At 44.5% G+C, this 18,894-nt stretch overlaps 2 pseudogenes; both read left to right on the top strand.

Annotated features, from left to right (window-relative positions):
- The first annotated feature begins 487 nt into the window (after positions 1 to 487).
- LOC120050758 lies at positions 488 to 13,969 on the top strand (annotated as a pseudogene).
- Positions 13,970 to 15,355: 1,386 nt separating this feature from the next.
- Positions 15,356 to 16,537, top strand: LOC120050757 (annotated as a pseudogene).
- The last annotated feature ends 2,357 nt before the right edge of the window (positions 16,538 to 18,894 follow it).

Genomic DNA, 18,894 nt, shown 5'->3' with positions numbered 1-18,894 from the left:
CTGACATTTCAAAGTGGAAATTATAAACGTCAGAAGCCTTTTTAAACCCCTTTTTAAACCTCAACCACCCTGTTGCAGGAAAGTTCTCCTGCAACAGGGTGATCAAATTAAGATCCTACATCTGTACCTTCATTGACCCCAACCAAATCTGGGTCAGTTAATTATCTATCACCTTATCTACCACTCTAAATTAATTTCATAAAATAGGTTTTTAATTGACAGATTATGCTACATTAATTGATGAACTACTATAGACATAGGCCTGATCTAGGCAAGCTGTATTAGTAGTCAGTAAACATGACTATCTGCCAATCAATTTTAATTGTCATAGTTTAGCTACAGTAGAGCAAGAACAATGCTTGCAGTGGCCTGTAATGGTCTGCAAAGTGAATTATCATAATGTTGCTATAATGGGCAACACTACCTACTTTGGGAGTTAATCCTTACGTAACAAACTGTTCGCTTATTTGGGCATGTTTCAACGAGCATGTTTCCAGAACCTTTTCTTCACGTGTCAGTAGCCTTCACTCGCACTGTGTCACAGCCCCAGGGGCACATAGGCCTATTCACCTGCTTCCCAATGGCAAGAGAAAACATACCATTTACAGTTACAATTCACAAACAAAAAGGAAAATTGGTTTGAGTTAAAGTACTACTCATGGAATAAGGTTGTGGGCTCAAATTGGAAGTGCTGTTGCTTGTTAGTAATGGCTTCCCAACCCCATGAAAGCAAGTAAAAGCAACAAAACATCCCAGTTAGGAGAGAACCTGTTATGACAAGACTGCTAAAATGCAAATGAAACAGAAATATATGACCATAATTTCAGACAGATCATATTGGCTTGTTTAGGACTGAAGAGGACAGCAGCCTGGAGGGTGATGACGTGGAAGGTGTTTGACTTAGCTTCAACTCTTGGACAGTGTCCTGTCTTCACACACTGTTTTGTGTTCACATATAGAAGGGTCGATAAACTGTAATATCTTTTAGAAGTCATCAATGTGATATGATGAATGTGTAACACTGAGCCCAATCATCGATGGATGTCTTATAGATTTTGCAATGGTCTTTGATCACTTTAATAAAAATGGGGTGCCTTTGTTTTAGCAATGACTATATTACCATCTACATGGTTACAGTGGTTAAAGCATGCATATTTAGTCCAGGTAGTACATCCTGAGACGGTAGGTCAGATTATCAGAACACCTGTTGTGATGACTGACCCATTGGTTGGTTGTGTGTGTTCGGTGTGTGTGTGTGTATTTGCAGTTCCGTTTCGCCACATGCCCGGGAGACCCTGATGATGGTGGGGGGTAGTGTGTGTGCCTTCCTCCATGGTTCCGCCAAGCCTCTCATGCTGCTGGTTTTCGGGATGCCCACCGACACCTTCATCGAGTACGACATCAAGTTACAGGAGCTCCTGGACCCCAGGAAGGAATGTATCAACAACACCATACAGTGGAAGAACCAGTCAGTATGGACAGACTGGCTGGATAGCAATAAGACTGATAAGATGAAGAATTTAACATGTGGGTAAGTCCTATTCGTTGCTGCGCACAAGAGTAGGACGTTGCTACACATGGAATTTCTATATCAAGGATTGAGAATAGAAAGATATATTTTATATTTTATCCTACATCTGTATGACATTCATTCTCAGGCTTCTGGACATTGAGTATGAGATGACCAATTTTGCCTACTATTGCGTTGCCATCGGATGCGCAGTTTCCTTGCTAGGATACCTTCAAGTAAGTATATAGTTTGCATCAACATACTGAGTTCAAGCAGTTTGATGACAGAGCGCTAGATCTTGATTGCTTTGAATGGCTTATTTCTCTTTTAGATCCCGTTGTGGGTGACGTCTGCAGCGCGACAGATCCAGGTCATCAGAAAGATGGACTTCAGGAAGGTGATGAGGATGGAGATCGGCTGGTTCGACTGCACCTCGACTGGAGAGTTAAACACATGCATGTCAGAGTAAGAGAAAAACACAGGCCAAATTCCCCTTTTAGGTTTTAATAGAAAAAGTTCTGGTAACGTTTTGCATTTCTTGTCATGCTTAGGACCAGTACAGATGTAAGATCTTAATTGATCACTCTTTTGTTGCTGAGAATTTTCCTGCACAGCAGGTAGTGTATTTGAGTTTTAAAACGAACTGTTAGGGAAATTCTGCAGTTGTATAAAGGTACTCAGATCCAATCATTTTGTTCCCTGGTTGGGCGTTGAAATTCCAGACTTTATTTGCCCTAACAAAACATGTATCAAGCCCAACAAACATGTCCATTAACTATGGTCCACATAATAATTCACATTTCCTGTTGCTGCAGGATTCTTTTCCTGCTGTAGCAAACTGGGTCAAATTAAGAATCTACATCTGTAGTTGTCCTTGAACCTGACCTGGAAAAACGTTAATGATTGTCTGTGGTGTGCCCCGCTATTTCACAGCGACATCAACAAGATCAATGACGCCATGGCGGATCAAGTGAGCATCTTTATCCAGCGCTTCACCACCTTCGTGTGTGGTTTTGCGATGGGCTTTGTGAAGGGATGGAAGTTAACGCTCATCATCACCGCAGCCAGCCCTCTCATTGGAGTAGGGGCCGCACTCATGGTTCTGGTAGGATTGGCAACGTCAATCAATGTGGTCACTTCCTGTTCCAATACACTGAAATGGTCCCTTTCCTTCCCTCCTCTCTGTTTACCTCTGTTAGGAATGGATAGATGAAAGCAATTTACTAGTGGTCACTTAGTAAAGGAGACAATGAAAGTTAAAGGCGACAAGGAAAGCTCATTTATGAGTATTAGGACTAGGCCTATGATTTACATTATTCATTTACTATGTGTCGATTCTCAATGAGCTCCATTGAGGTGGGAGTTAGTAAGTGTACTGTACTGACTGCACCTTTCTACTTACCTCCTCTGCTCTCGTTTAGTTTGTGGCCAAGCTGACAGGTCAGGAGCTGCTGGCCTATGCTAAGGCTGGAGCCGTGGCCGACGAGGTGCTCACCTCCATCAGAACAGTGGCCGCTTTCGGGGGAGAGATAAAGGAAGTGGAGAGGTAATATAATAACATGACTGAAACTGACCCAACATTTTCTTCTTTAGTTACTTGCTGAATTTGTAAGTGTCAATACTCGCCAGGCAAATTTGACATTCTTTACGTTGATCAGCCTCACTATATACTGTTTAATTCCATTCATTGTTTTCTCCTTAAGGGGCAACTAGTAGCACCGCCTTACATATTATATCCAGTGCTGGGCCTCTATCCCAGTTTAAAGGGACGCTCCAGAACTTTTGTATAATTTCAGCAAGTAGTTTTGAAAGTAGTGCTCACGAGCCAAAACGGGTCCCTGCTTTTTGTGTACTACGTCATCCAATTGTGTACTACATCATCCATTTAGTATGATATGTTACGTCCTGCAAAAAAAATCACGATTGTTTGTTGGAATTCGTGTGATATGTTACGAATCCAATTCGGATGATATGTTACGATTTTGTCGTGCTTAAGATCCCGGATTGCATCTTTAACCCTCTATTCCTTTCTCTCTCTCGCCCAGGTATGACAAGAACCTGATCTCAGCTCAGCGTAGGGGCATCAGGAAGGGCCTGATCATGGGCTTCTTCACAGGCTACATGTGGTTTATCATCTTCCTGTGTTACGCCCTGGCCTTTTGGTACGGGTCCAGCCTAGTGGTGGACACACAGGAGTACAGCCCTGGAACACTGTTACTATTTTTTAAGTACTATTTTGTAACCATACGGCCAACACCATGAAGGTATACTTTATTAAGAGTCCATAAGTAGTTCAGCTATAGACTGTGAATCAAATTTCTTTGGTTTATGAATTAATAATAATCACCTCAGCTGTCCTGTGTCTTGTCTATCATCGCAGGTTTTCTTTGGTGTGCTGATAGCAGCCCTGAACTTAGGGCATGCATCTCCATGTCTGGAGGCATTTGCTGCAGGAAGAGGAGCTGCTACCATCATCTTTGAGACCATCGACAGGGTGGGAATCTCAACATTGTTGGAGAATTTCATTGAGCATTCAATTTACTGTGTGCACGCTCACTTTAAACAGCCCTGGTGGTTAACACTGACATTTGTCTGGCTGTGTCACTGTGCCTAGGAGCCGGACATCGACTGCCTCTCAGAAGAAGGGTACAAACTGGACAAGGTCAAAGGGAACATTGAGTTCCATAACGTCACCTTTCGCTGCCCATCCAGACCTGAAGTCGTGGTACTGTGGCTTAGTATTTCCTATAACGACGACATGCATCTGATTATTGTATCGCAGGGCGATCGTGGAATATTTCCTTAAAGATGCAGTCTGTAATTTGTTTTGTGCCGTGTCAGATCCTGGACCAGCTGAGTGTAGCAGTGAATTCTGGCGAGACGACCGCCTTTGTGGGGCCCAGTGGAGCTGGGAAGAGTACTGCCGTGCAGCTCATCCAACGCTTCTACGACCCCAAGGAGGGTAAGTTATCTTCCATTACATAAACTCAGAAAAAAAAGAAACGTCCCTTTTTCAGGACCCTGTCTTTCAAAGATAATTCGTAAAAATCCAAATAACTTCACAGATATTCATTGTAAAGGTTTTAAAAACTGTTTCCCATGCTTATTCAATGAACCATAAACAATTAATGAACATGCACCTGTGGAATGGTCGTTAAGACACTAACAGCAATTAAGGTAGGCAATTAAGGTCACAGTTATGAAAACTTAGGACACTAAAGAGGCCTTTCTACTGACTCTGAAAAACACCAGAAGAAAGATGCCCAAGGTCCCTGCTCATCTGCGTGCACATGCCTTAAGCATGCTGCAAGGAGGCATGAGGCCTGCAGATGTGGCCAGGGCAATAAATTGCAATGTCTGTACTGTGAGACGCCTAAGACAGCGCTACAGGGAGACAGGATGGACAGCTGACCTGACTTGCAGTGGCAGACCACGTGTAACAACACCTGCAGAGGATCAGTACATCCGAACATCACACCTGGGGGACAGGTACAGGATGGCAACAACAACTGCCCGAGTTACACCAGGAATGGACAATCCCTCCATCAGTGCTCAGACTGTCTGCAATAGGCTGAGAGAGGCTGGACTGAGGGCTTGTAGGTCTGTTGAAAGGTAGGTCCTCACCAGACATCACCGGCAACAACGTCGCCTATGGGCACAAACCCACCGTCGCTGGACCAGACAGGACTGGCAAAAAGTGCTCTTCACTGGCGAGTCGCGGTTTTGTCTCACCAGGGGCGATGGTCGGATTTGTGTTTATCGTCGAAGGAATGAGCGTTACACCGAGGCCTGTACTCTGGAGCGGGATGGATTTGGAGGTGGAGGGTCCGTCATGGTCTGGGGCGGTGTGTCACAGCATCATCGGACTAAGCTTGTCGTCATTGCAGGCAATCTCAATGCTGTGCGTTTCAGGGAAGACATCCTCCTCCCTCATGTGGTACCCTTCCTGTAGGCTCATCTTGACATGACCCTCCAGCATGACAATGCCACCAGCCATACTGCTCTTTCTGTGCGTGATTTCCTGCAAGACAGGAATGTCAGTGTTCTGCCATGGCCAGCGAAGAGCCCGGATCTCAATCCCATTGAGCACGTCTGGAACCTGTTGGATCGGAGGGTGAGGGCTAGGGCCATTCCTCCCAGAAATGTCCGGGAACTTGCAGGGGCCTTGGTGGAAGAGTGGGGTAACATCTCACAGCAAGAACTGGCAAATCTGGTGCAGTCCATGAGGAGGAGATGTACTGCAATACTTAATGCAGCTGGTGGCCACACCAGATACTGACTGTTACTTTTGATTTTGACCCCCCCTTTGTTCAGGGACACATTATTCCATTTATGTTAGTCACATGTGTGCGGAACTTGTTCAGTTTGTCTCAGTTGTTGAATCTTGTTATGTTCATACAAATATTTACACATGTTAAGTTTGCTGAAAATAAACTCAGTTGACAGTGAGAGGACATTTATTTTTTTATATTTAAGTTTATATTTAACATGATGTAACACATTAGTAAAATAATGCTACCTCTATCAATACAAAAGTGCACCTCCACCAAAGTGTATCATTGAGAGAGTCTTTAGAGGAAATAGTGTAGAGACATTTGAAATGTCCCATTTTTCTCCCTCCCAATCTATCTTTCCCCTTGTTTATGCCTTGTCTCAGGTGACCTTGGATGGCCATGACATCAGAGGCCTGAACATCCAATGGCTACGTTCGTTGATGGGCATCGTGGAGCAGGAGCCCATGCTGTTCGCCACAACCATTGGCGAGAACATCCGCTACGGTCGCCCCGGAGTCACCTTGGATGACATCATCCACGCCACCAAGGAGGCTAATGCCTACATCTTTATCATGGGCCTACCACAGGCGAGGTTGACATCATTTAGCGTGCTATACATTGATGGCTAGCGTAACCGGTGTGAAATGGCTAGCTAGTTAGCGGGGTGCGTGCTAGTAGCGTTTCAATCGGTGACGCCACTCGCTCTGAGACCTTGAAGTAGTTGTTTCCCTTGCGCTGCAAAGGCCGTGGCTTTTGTGGAGCGATAGGTAACGATGCTTCGGGGGTGTCAGTTGTTAACGTGTGCAGAGGGTCCCTGGTTCGAGCCCAGGTAGGGGCGAGGAGAGGGACGGAAGGAAAACTGTTACACTAACATGACAACGATAGTTCTATCTGGAACCCAGACTACTTTTGTCTCCAGTGTTTTTGCTTAAAAACGTTCAACATTACTGACTCAACATGACAGAACAACCATGAAAATAACCATTTACAGTAGCCAGGTAGGATAACGGTCTCGTGTTTACCTTCTATAAGGTACGCAATGGCCGCACCACCATCTCCATAGCCCATCGTCTGTCCACCATTAAGAACGAGGACGTGATCGTGGGCTACGAGCATGGGCGGGCGGTGGAGAGGGGCAAGCATGATGAGCTGCTGGAGAGGAAGGGTGTTTACTTCCCTCTGGTCACCCTACAAAACCAAGGAGACAAGGCTCTCAACCGGAAGGCCAGACAGAGTAGGTCTCTATGAGATCAATGCATCCCCATCCTCTGCCAAAATTCTAAAGTTGACTTGAACACACTTTTGTCAACATAAAAAGTATTAAGAGAGAAATTAATGTGCAGGATCACTTTTAACAAAACATTTCTTATAACATTTTGTGTAATAACCTCCCTCCTTTTGCCTGTGTCAGTGGCGGGCAACGACGAGCCAGAGCAGAAGAGTCTATCCAGGGCAGGGACTTACAGGGCCAGTCTCAGGTACTGTAGAACTACGTCTCTCATGGTGCACTTCACATCCTTTTCACAAGGCCTCACTCACATCTGGTTACATTGAATCCGACACACATCTGGGTGAAGCACGGCAGACATTTTGTGCCAGAATGCTAACTGACGGTGCCATTTTGTATCGCGGTAGTGCATTGACTTGGTGCTTGTGTGTTGTTGTGCAGAGCCTCTATCAGGAAGAGGACCCGCTCACAGCTGTCCAACCTCATTCCAGAAGCAGAATCCTTTGTATCTCAGGCAGACGCGGGCAAGGTCTGTATCTCTGTGTGTGTGTGTGTGTGTGTGTGTGTGTGTGTGTGTGTGTGTGTGTGTGTGTGTGTGTGTGTGTGTGTGTGTGTGTGTGTGTGTGTATGTGTGTGTGTGTGTGTGTGTGTGTGTGTGTGTGTGTGTGTGAAGGAAATTGGTATTGAAGTCATCAACAGGGTTAAACGGGGGTTACTTGCCACTTACCCTTTCCAGGTAATCTACAGTTTACACGTGTGCATTTGTTATGCATGTATCCATAGTCCATACACGTGTGTATATATGTGCCCAGAGTGCCTTTGTGGAGGAGGAGGAGGTGGAGGAGCATGTTGAGGATCCTGAAGTACAATGCCCCTGAGTGGCCCTACATGCTGTTTGGAACCATCGGAGCAGCTGTCAACGGAGGAGTCAACCCAGTGTACTCCCTGCTCTTCAGTCAGATTCTGTCGGTAAGGTGGAGGGGTGTAGTATTGACAAGACAGTCTTCATTGAATATCGGTTCATTAGCTTAATCAGTGTATGTATGTGTGTATTCCTGTAGACATTCTCCATACCAGACCCAGAGGCTCAGAGGAGGGAGATCAATGGTATCTGCATGTTCTTTGTGCTGGTCGGAGTGACGTCCTTCATCACCCATATGCTCCAAGTACATGTCTGTCTGTCCCTCCCTCCCTCCCTCCCTCCCTCCCTCCCTCCCTCCCTCCCTCCCTCCCTCCCTCCCTCCCTCCCTCCCTCCCTCCCATTCTTTATGCTCACCTTTCTTTTGTTACTTGATCTAAAATACATATTTAATCGTCACATCAACCGGATCCTTTCTCCTGCTTCTCTAAACTCTGTGAAAAGAGAAGCCTATTTCATCTGTGTTTTTGTCATTCATTTCCCTTAACCTGATATGATGGTGTCGGTGTCTCCCCCAGGGCTATGCCTTCTCTAAGTCTGGGGAGCTGCTGACAAGGCGATAGAGGAGGATGGGTTTCCACGCCATGTTGGGTCAGGAGGTGGGCTGGTTTGATGACCACAGGAACAGCCCCGGGGCTCTGACCACACGGCTGGCCACTGATGCCTCCCAGGTCCAAAGGGTCAGTATGAACCTCATATAGTCCTCATATAGGGCAGTTACCAGACCCCAGACCAAATAGTATTAGTGTCTTTCAAATACTTGATTTAATGGAGTGCTATGGAACTAATGCAGCAGACCCAAAAGAAAACCTCACCCATCCGGCATTCTGGGTAAATAACCTAATCCGACTCAAAGTGATTGACACCGCTCCCTCGTCCCCTCCTAGGCCACGGGCTCTCAGATCGGCATGATCGTTAACTCTCTGACGAACATTGGTGTGGCCGTCATCATTTCCATCTACTTCAGCTGGAAGCTCAGTCTGGTCATCATGTGCTTCCTGCCCTTCCTGGCTCTTTCCGGAGGCTTCCAGGCTAAGATGCTCACTGGCTTCGCCAAGCAGGACAAACAGGGCATGGAGGATGCAGGACGGGTAGGCTACAGTACTCCACTGACTCACTGGCCAGGGCTGTGGCCAGTGAGTAACACAGGCTGGAGTCACATAGTGCTACCGTGACTGGAAGTGAATTGTCATTGAAGCAAGATTGTACACTAACTTCTCACATTAGTTATCAATACGTTATCAACATGTTTCTCGAAAGCTTCAGTTAGGGTCATTCAAGCAAGGTCACTACCACAGAACTTCCCTTGTGTCATATTGTAAGATATTTCAGCCTGTAGCTATTGTAATGTATGTTATAGACATCAGGTGAGCGCTACCTAAAACCTCGTCACAGTAAACCCACTGGAGAGCTTATCTTACAGTGTGTTAGAGATCATGCGTAGTTAGTTCCTGTACTGTAGACAGTTCCTACTTCCTATTCTAGACTTACACGGTGGTAGTGGTGGGTGGTTGTGACATCTCTGTGGTATCTTTTGTAGATCTCCGGCGAGGCCCTGAACAACATCCGCACCATCGCGGGGCTGGGGAATGAACAGAGCTTTGTGGAGATGTACGAGGCTCACCTGGAGGCTCCGTACCAGGCCGCCAAGCAGAAGGCCAACGTGTACGGCGCCTGCTACGGCTTCGCCCATTGTGTTGTCTTCATGTCCAACAGCGCCTCCTACAGGTTTGGAGGGTACCTGGTGCGCCAGGAGGGCCTCCACTACAGCCTGGTCTTCAGGTGAGAGAAACCGTCTGCCTGCCTGCCTGCCTGCCTGCCTGCCTGCCTGCCTGCCTGCCTGTCTGCCTGTCTGCCTGCATACCTGTCAACAACATAAACAGACCATGAAATCACATTGTCCAGGATGTATTCCACTACCTCCACCACCTTTCCACCACCTTTGTTAATTCCTATATATTAACTTGACTAAACCCCATTGTCTCTCTGTGAATGGTTCAGAGTGATCTCAGCCATAGTGACCAGTGGCAAAGCGCTGGGCCGAGCCTCTTCCTACACCCCAGACTACGCCAAGATCTCAGCTGCCCGCTTCTTCCAGGTCCTCGACCGCGTGCCAAAGATCAGCGTCTACAGCAACGAGGGGGACAAATGGGTACATGTTGCGCAAGCGCACAGAAACACACACTCACTATCTCTCTTGCTCACGCCCCTTCTCTCTCTCGTCCAGCCTGATTTCAGAGGGAACTTAGAGTTCATTGACTCTTCATTGAACATTAAGTTCACGTACACGACCCGGCCAGACATCCAGGTGCTGAACGGCCTCAACGTGTCGGTAAAGCCCGGCCAAACACTGGCCTTCGTGGGCAGCAGCGGCTGTGGGAAGAGTGCCAGCGTCCAGCTACTGGAGAGATTCTATGACCCCGACCAAAGTGTTGAGTCCTCAGTTTCTCTCAGCAGCACGCAATATCCCCATATATGTCTATAGAGGTATAAAGACTACAAGAGGGTGGGGGTATCCTGGGAGCTGGATTAGTTCACAGGATAGTTGACTGGATTTTCCATGTTGCATTGTAGATTATTGATGGCCATGACTCGACTCAGGTCAACGTCTCGTACCTGCGCTCCAAGATCGGCATCGTATCCCAGGAGCCCATTCTGTTTGACTGCAGCATCGGAGACAACATCAAGAACGGAGACAACCTGCGCGAAGTCAGCATGAATGACATCATCTCCGCATCCAAGAAAGCCCAACTCCACGACTTTGTCATGACACTACCTGAGGTAATGCTGCTGTCAGTGTACTGACTTAAAACAACACTGACATTGTACAAACTTAAAACAAGACTTAAAACAACACTGTCAGTGTACTAATTTAAAACAACACTGTCAGTGTACTAATTTAAAACAACATGGTCAGTGTACTAATTTAAAACAACACTGTCAGTGTACTAACTTAAAACAACACGGTCAGTGTACTAATTTAAAACAACACGGTCAGTGTACTAACTTAAAACAACACGGTCAGTGTACTAATTTAAAACAACACGGTCAGTGTACTAATTTAAAACAACATGGTCAGTGTACTAATTTAAAACAACACGGTCAGTGTACTAATTTAAAACAACATGGTCAGTGTACTAATTTAAAACAACACTGTCAGTGTACTAATTTAAAACAACATGGTCAGTGTACTAATTTAAAACAACACGGTCAGTGTACTAATTTAAAACAACATGGTCAGTGTACTAATTTAAAACAACACAGTCAGTGTACTAATTTAAAACAACATGGTCAGTGTACTAATTTAAAACAACACTGTCAGTGTACTAACTTAAAACAACACGGTCAGTGTACTAATTTAAAACAACACTGACATTGTACAAACTTAAAACAAGACTTAAAACAACACAGTCAGTGTACTAATTTAAAACGATACTGTCAGTGTACTAACTTAAAACAACACTGTCAGCGTACTAACTTAAAACAACACTGTCAGTGTACAACTTAAAACAATACTGTCAGCGTACTAACTTAAAACAATACTGTCAGCGTACTAACTTAAAACAATACTGTCAGCGTACTAACTTAAAACAACACTGTCAGCGTACTAACTTAAAACGATACTGTCAGTGTACAACTTAAAACAATACTGTCAGCGTACTAACTTAAAACAATACTGTCAGTGTACAATTTAAAACCACACTGTCAGTGTACAACTTAAAACAACACGGTCAGTGTACAACTTAAAACAACACTGTCAGGGTACTAACTTAAAACAACACTGTCAGGGTACTAACTTAAAACAACACTGTCAGTGTACTAACTTAAAACAACACTGTCAGGGTACTAACTTAAAACAACACTGTCAGTGTACTAACTTAAAACAATACTGTCAGCGTACTAACTTAAAACAATACTGTCAGTGTACAACTTAAAACAACACTGTCAGCGTACTAACTTAAAACGATACTGTCAGTGTACAACTTAAAACAATACTGTCAGCGTACTAACTTAAAACAATACTGTCAGTGTACAATTTAAAACCACACTGTCAGTGTACAACTTAAAACAACACGGTCAGTGTACAACTTAAAACAACACTGTCAGGGTACTAACTTAAAACAACACTGTCAGGGTACTAACTTAAAACAACACTGTCAGGGTACTAACTTAAAACAACACTGTCAGGGTACTAACTTAAAACAACACTGTCAGGGTACCAACTTAAAACAACACTGTCTGTGTACTAATTTAAAACAACACTGTCTGTGTACCAACTTAAAACCACACGGTCAGTGTACTAATTTAAAACAATACTGTCTGTGTACTAATTTAAAACAATACTGTCTGTGTACTAATTTAAAACAATACTGTCAGTGTACCAACTTAAAACCACACTGTCTGTGTACCAACTTAAAACCACACGGTCAGTGTACAACTTAAAACAACACTGTCAGGGTACTAACTTAAAACAACACGGTCAGTGTACCAACTTAAAAGAACACGGTCAGTGTACAACTTAAAACAACACTGTCAGTGTACTAATTTAAAACAACACGGTCAGTGTACCAACTTAAAAGAACACGGTCAGTGTACTAACTTAAAACAACACGGTCAGTGTACTAACTTAAAACAACACTGTCAGTGTACTAACTTAAAACAACACTGTCAGTGTACTAATTTAAAACAACACGGTCAGTGTACCAACTTAAAAGAACACGGTCAGTGTACTAATTTAAAACAATACTGTCAGTGTACTAATTTAAAACAACATGGTCAGTGTACTAATTTAAAACAATACTGTCAGTGTACTAATTTAAAACAACATGGTCAGTGTACTAATTTAAAACAATACTGTCAGTGTACTAACTTAAAAGAACACAAAATTGCCACTGAAGTTTGTAGCACCATTAGGAAGGAAATGCCAACGATTTAGATATGTCATTTAAATCAGTTGTGGCAAGTCACTCTAACATCTTTGTTTTTATCAAAGATACCCGCACACTAAGATCCAAATACAAATGTCCAGTTTCTGTGCCAAACTTCTAGTCACAAGAACTCTGTCAGAGTATACCCGGCACCTATAGCCCTTTGTTTGGCACAGTAGTCTTTTAAAGTTTTAATTTCTCCCTTTAGAAATATGACACCAACGTGGATTCCCAGGGCTCCCAGCTCTCTCGGGGACAGAAGCAGCGCATAGCAATCGCCAGGGCGATTATCCGCGACCCTAAGATCCTGCTACTGGACGAAGACACTTCAGCTCTGGACACGGAGAGCGAGAAGGTAATGTCTCCATGACAACAGCCTGTCATCACCACGAGCAGTAGAAGATGTCCTGAACCTGATGAGGATAGATTCAATTTATACAGATAGCTTTATTACAGATAGCTATTTCAAATAGCTTTAGAAATGGTACGAGGCAAGGCAAGCATGCAATTTGCCTGTGCCTTAGGTCCATTGTATGAGGCAGAGGCAGTAATCATGTAATCATGGTGAGTCATGGGTGATTGTGAAATCAGCTCAAAGCTGTGTGTGTGTGTGTGCGCGCAACAGACGGTGCAAGAGGCGCTGGATAACGCGAGGGAGGGCCGAACCTGCATCGTCATCGCCCACCGTCTCTCCACCATCCAGAACTCTGACATCGCCGTTATGTCCAGGTGCTTCGTCATCGCCCACCGTCTCTCCACCATCCAGAACTCTGACATCGCCGTTATGTCCAGGTGCATCGTCATCGCCCACCGTCTCTCCACCATCCAGAACTCTGACATCGCCGTTATGTCCAGGTGCTTCGTCATCGAACAGGGTCCACATGACCATCTCATGGCTCTCAAAGGGGCCTATTACAAACTTGTCCCCACCGGTGCACCAATCAGCTAACTCCTCAGGGTTATAGGAGCCAAAGCAGGAAATGCCTGTTCAGGTCATCACACCGGGTCATATAGTATTTATTCTGCAGAAGGGATCCTGTCAACCGTCACACATTCTTTCGTGTTAATTGGTCATGTGTATTAATTTGTTGTCGTTACATTTAAACAGTATGTCGGAGAGTTTTTACTTTTTTTGTAATGAACTGTATTGCATAAGAATAAATTGAATCCAAATATCTACATTGAGGGTATAAAGTAACTGTTTACGATTGTCGACCGTTTGTACTGTGTTTACCATTATACATTTACGATTTAAAATGTTTTGGATTTTAAATGGAACCTTTTATTCTTTAAATCAAATATGGTGCATTTAAGTTGCCTGCAGACGATAATACATTCTACAGCAGTTGATTTTCCTTAGTCAAAGGTTAAGATAACAGACTCATTGAAGAGCCTGGAACAGACTAGTACTACAGACTGGTACTACAGACTAGTATTACAGACTAGTACTACAGTATTCCCTACACCAGGTCTTGTTGATGCTTCCATGACTGACACCGTGACACCCTGACCTGACACCAGGATGAGATTTACAACCTCACACTCAACGTCAACAAAACAAAGGAGATTGTGGACTTCAGGAAACTGCAGAGGGAGCACCCCCCCCCCCCATCCATATCGACGGGACAGTAGTGGAGAAGGTGGAAAGTTTTCCCTGAACAAAGGGGCAGTTGTTGTTGCCATCCTGTACCTGTCCCGCAGGTGTGATGTTTGGGTGTACTGATCCTGTGCAGGTGTTACACGTGGTCTGCCACTGCGAGGACGATCAGCTGTCCGTCCTGTCTCCCTGTAGCGCTGTCTTAGGCGTCTCACAGTACGGACATCGCAATTTATTGCCCTGGCCACATCTGCAGTCCTCATGCCTCCTTGCAGCATGCCTAAGGCACGTTCACGCAGATGAGCAGGGATCCCGGGCATCTTTCATTTTTTACATTTAGCAGACGCTCTTATCCAGAGCGACTTACAGTAGAGTGCATACATTTTATTACATTTTACATACTGAGACAAGGATATCCCTACCGGCCAAACCCTCCCTAACCCGGACGACGCTATGCCAATTGTGCGTCGCCCCACGGACCTCCCGGTTGCGGCCGGCTGCGACAGAGCCTGGGCGCGAACCCAGCCCAGCCTGGGCGCGAACCCAGAGACTCTGGTGGCGCAGCTAGCACTGCGATGCAGTGCCCTAGACCACTGCGCCACCCGGGAGGACAAAAGAGAGAGACCTCTTTCTTTTGGTGTTTTCAGTCAGTAGAAAAGCCTCTTTAGTGTCTAGGTTTTCTTAACTGTGACCTTAATTGCCTTCTGTCTATGCTGTTAGTGTCTTAACGACTGTTCCACAGGTGCATGTTCATTAATTGTTTATGGTTCATTGAACAAGCATGGGAAACAGTGTTAACCCTTTACAGTGAAGTTATTTGGATTTTGATGAATTATCTTTGAAAGACAGGGTGTAAAGGGGAGGTTTCATTTTTTGCTGAGTTTATTTACTAAATGGACATGTTTTTAGGTAAGACCTATAACTCCACCGAGGAGGAAGCTAAGCGTAAGGATATCTGGTTAGCTACTAGGGCAAGAGTGATGGAACACAAGAGAGCAGAGAATGGCTCAGAGCTTCACCATGGGGATGAATTACTTCTGACATGGTAAGGTGGTACCATTTATTTATTGTCAAATAATTATCAAATTGATTAAAGTCTTTTGAATATTCTGCTACAAACAGCTTGTCTAACATTTTACTGTCTGATTTGAGTCTGTCTTTTTACACCTCCAGACTTTTGAGGAGGTTCCTAAAGGACGCCTTATGGTTGTTTCTGCCTAGAGGTGGTGGAGGAAGCAGAGGTGCATAGAGTTTGACACGTGGAAGGTTCAACACTGTAAAACTGGTTCAATACTCACTGAAACAAAAATAGTCACCAGTGATAGTTGACTACAACAGTTTGAATGATAGATGTTATCTGCCCATTTGCAGGGAAGAGCTATGGCTCCACGGAGGAAGCCAAGCATAAGGAGGTCTGGGTAGCTACAAGGACGAGAGTGATGGAACACAACAAGCGGGCAGAGAATGGCTCGGAGAGCTTCACTGTGGGGATGAATCATCTTTCTGACAGGGTATGATCACCGTCAGGAAGAGGCCTACTATATAAAAACGTTTAACTCGGAGGTTGCTTATTTGGTTACTAATGATACTTTTCTCATAGGCTTACTTGATACTATGCATGTTGCTTCTTTTCTCAGACTACTGGGGAGGTTACAAGATGAAGGGTAGGGTGATGCATTATTGCAATTCACTGCACTTATATGGTTCATGAATATATGAATCATTCATTTGTGGTGGTAATTGTATGATCGAGACCTCTTTTATTCCTTAGCTTCAAGATGGGGAGGAAGCAGAAGTGCACAAGGAGTTTGAAACATGGAAAGTTAAATATGGTAAAACTGGTTCAACACTAACTGAAATAGATATTCCCAGTATACATAAAGTCAAATTCCTTAAACAAGTTGACGTTTTTCATGCTTGCAGGAAAGACCTATCCGTCCACCGAGGAGGAAGCTAAGCGCAAAGAGATCTGGCTAGCTACTAGGAAGATGGTGTGGGAACACAACAAGAGAGCAGAGAATGGCCTGGAGAGCTACACCATGGCAGTCAGTCACTTTGGTGACTTGGACTTCCTTAATTGACCCCCCCCCCCCATAAACGTAACGGACATATACCAGGAGCTGTGCCAAGCCCGCAACGTCTGACTCACCCAGCTGGAATGCATATAATTCCCTGGCTTGTATGTGAAGCAGTAATTGTTTCAAAACATCTCATGCTGTGCCACTGATGCGTTGTGAAAGTGTTTGAAGGCATTGTCCCCCAGCATTGTCCCAGCCATATCTGCAGCAGGAAGAATTACGTCCTCCACAATAGTATGGGGCTTGCCTGTCCTAGCCACTCGGTAACTCGCCATATAAGACGCATCTAGCCCCTTCTTATTAATGGCATCTGTTTATACATGTTTTACTACTCGAAAGTCGTCTATATTCTCGCTCAAACTTCTATCTTATTTTTCAAATGGTCATGATTAGTTTCTTAATGTCTGCGCAAGAGTGAAGGTTTCCCGCGAGAGAGTAACGGGTAATTATTTGACAAGGCCACCTGTATTTGACATTGTTATTTCGCTGAAGACTAGATGGTTAACATTTATTTTTGGGCAGGGAACCGAGGCTACTCAGGTAAGAAAAAGAACTCACCCAAATGTATAGCCCCGTTAAATACAAATGTACTGTTTGAAAATGTGAAGAAAACGGTCCGGTATGGCCACTTCGCATGCTAGAATCTCAATTATTAAAATGAATGTCCTCCCTCGTATCAATTTGATGAGTTCCATGTTACCACTGCCTCTTTCTGTCACACCCTGATCTGTTTCACCTGTCTTTGTGAATGTCTCCACCCCCTCCAGATGTCACCCATCTTCACCATTATCCCCTATGTATTTATACCTGTGTTCTGTTTGTCTGTTGCCAGTTCGTCTTGTTTGTCAAGACAACCAGCGTTTTTCGTCTCAGCTCCTGCTTCTCCCCGGTCTCTCTTTTTCTCGCACTCCTGGTTTTGACCCCTGCCTGTCCTGTCTCTGAGCCCGCCCACCTGCCTGACCACTCTGCCTGACCCTAAGCCTGCCTGCCATCCTGTACCTTTCTCCCACTACTCTGGTTATCAACCCCTGCCTGCCTTGACCTGACGTTTGCCTGCTCTGTTGCCGTAATAAACATTGTTTGACAGTCTGCATCTGGGTCTTACCGTCAAACCTGACACTTCCTATATAGACTATTGGTCTAAACCTGACTCTGTCATAAAAAAGTTTATTTGGGGGAGAAAGAGACCACAGATTAAACACAACACTACAGAGAACAGAAGCATCAGGTGGACTTGCAGTTCCTAGTCTAAACATTTATCACCTATCATTCCAAATGAATTTCCTAAAGACCTGGTTGAACCCAACAGCTTCTGTTCCCTGGCATGCTATAGAAGATTCAATATGTTCACCAATTAGATTACAAGATGTATTATTTTCTGGATTGACTCCTAAAAAATGTGCATTGTTTGAACCCATTTTTTAAAATTTATTTCACCTTTATTTAACCAGGTAGGCCAGTTGAGAACAAGTCCTCATTTACAACTGCGACCTGGCCAAGATAAAGCAAAGCAGTGCGACAAACAACAGTTACAAATAAACAAATGTACAGTCAATAACACAATAGAAAATAAAAATTAAATATATGTATTGTGTAGAAATGTTGGGAGGTAGGCAATAAATGGGCCATAGAGGAGAAATAATTACAATTTAGCATTAATACTGGAGTGATAGATGTGATGATGTACAAGTAGAGATACTGGGCTGCAAGAGGGTAAGTAATAATATGGGGATGAGGTAGTTGGGTATGCTATTTACAGATTGACTATGTACAGGTACACTGATCGGTAAGCTGCTCTCACAGCTGATGCTTAAAGTTAGAGAGGGAGATATAAGACTCTAGCTTCAGAGTTTTTGCAATTCGTTCCAGTCATTGGCAGCAGAGAACTGGAAGGAAAGGCGGCCAAAGGAAGTGTTGGCTTTGGGGATGACCAGTGCAATATACCTGCTGGATCGCGTGCTACAGGTGGGTGTTGCTATGGTGACCAGTGAGCTGAGATAAGGCGGGGCTTTACCTAGCAAAGACTTATAGATGACCTGGAGCCAGTGGGTTTGGCGACGGATAGGTAGTGAGGCCCAGCCAACGAGAGCATACAGGTCGCAGTGGTGGGTAGTATATGAGGCTTTGGTGACTAAACAGATGGCACTGTGATAGACTACATCCAGTTTGCTGAGTAGAGTGTTGGGGGCTATTTTGTAAATGACATCGCCGAAGTCAAGGATCGGTGGGATAGTCAGTTTTACGAGGGTATGTATGGCAGCATGAGTGAAGGAGGCTTTGTTGTGATATAGGAAGCCGATTCTAGATTTAATTTTGGATTGAAGATGCTTAATGTGAGTCTGGAAGGAGAGTTTACAGTC

Source organism: Salvelinus namaycush, chromosome 7 (genome assembly GCF_016432855.1).
Source record: "Salvelinus namaycush isolate Seneca chromosome 7, SaNama_1.0, whole genome shotgun sequence".
In the NCBI taxonomy this organism is placed as follows: Eukaryota; Metazoa; Chordata; class Actinopteri; order Salmoniformes; family Salmonidae; genus Salvelinus; species Salvelinus namaycush.
This window is presented reverse-complemented; position numbering and strand designations above follow the sequence as displayed.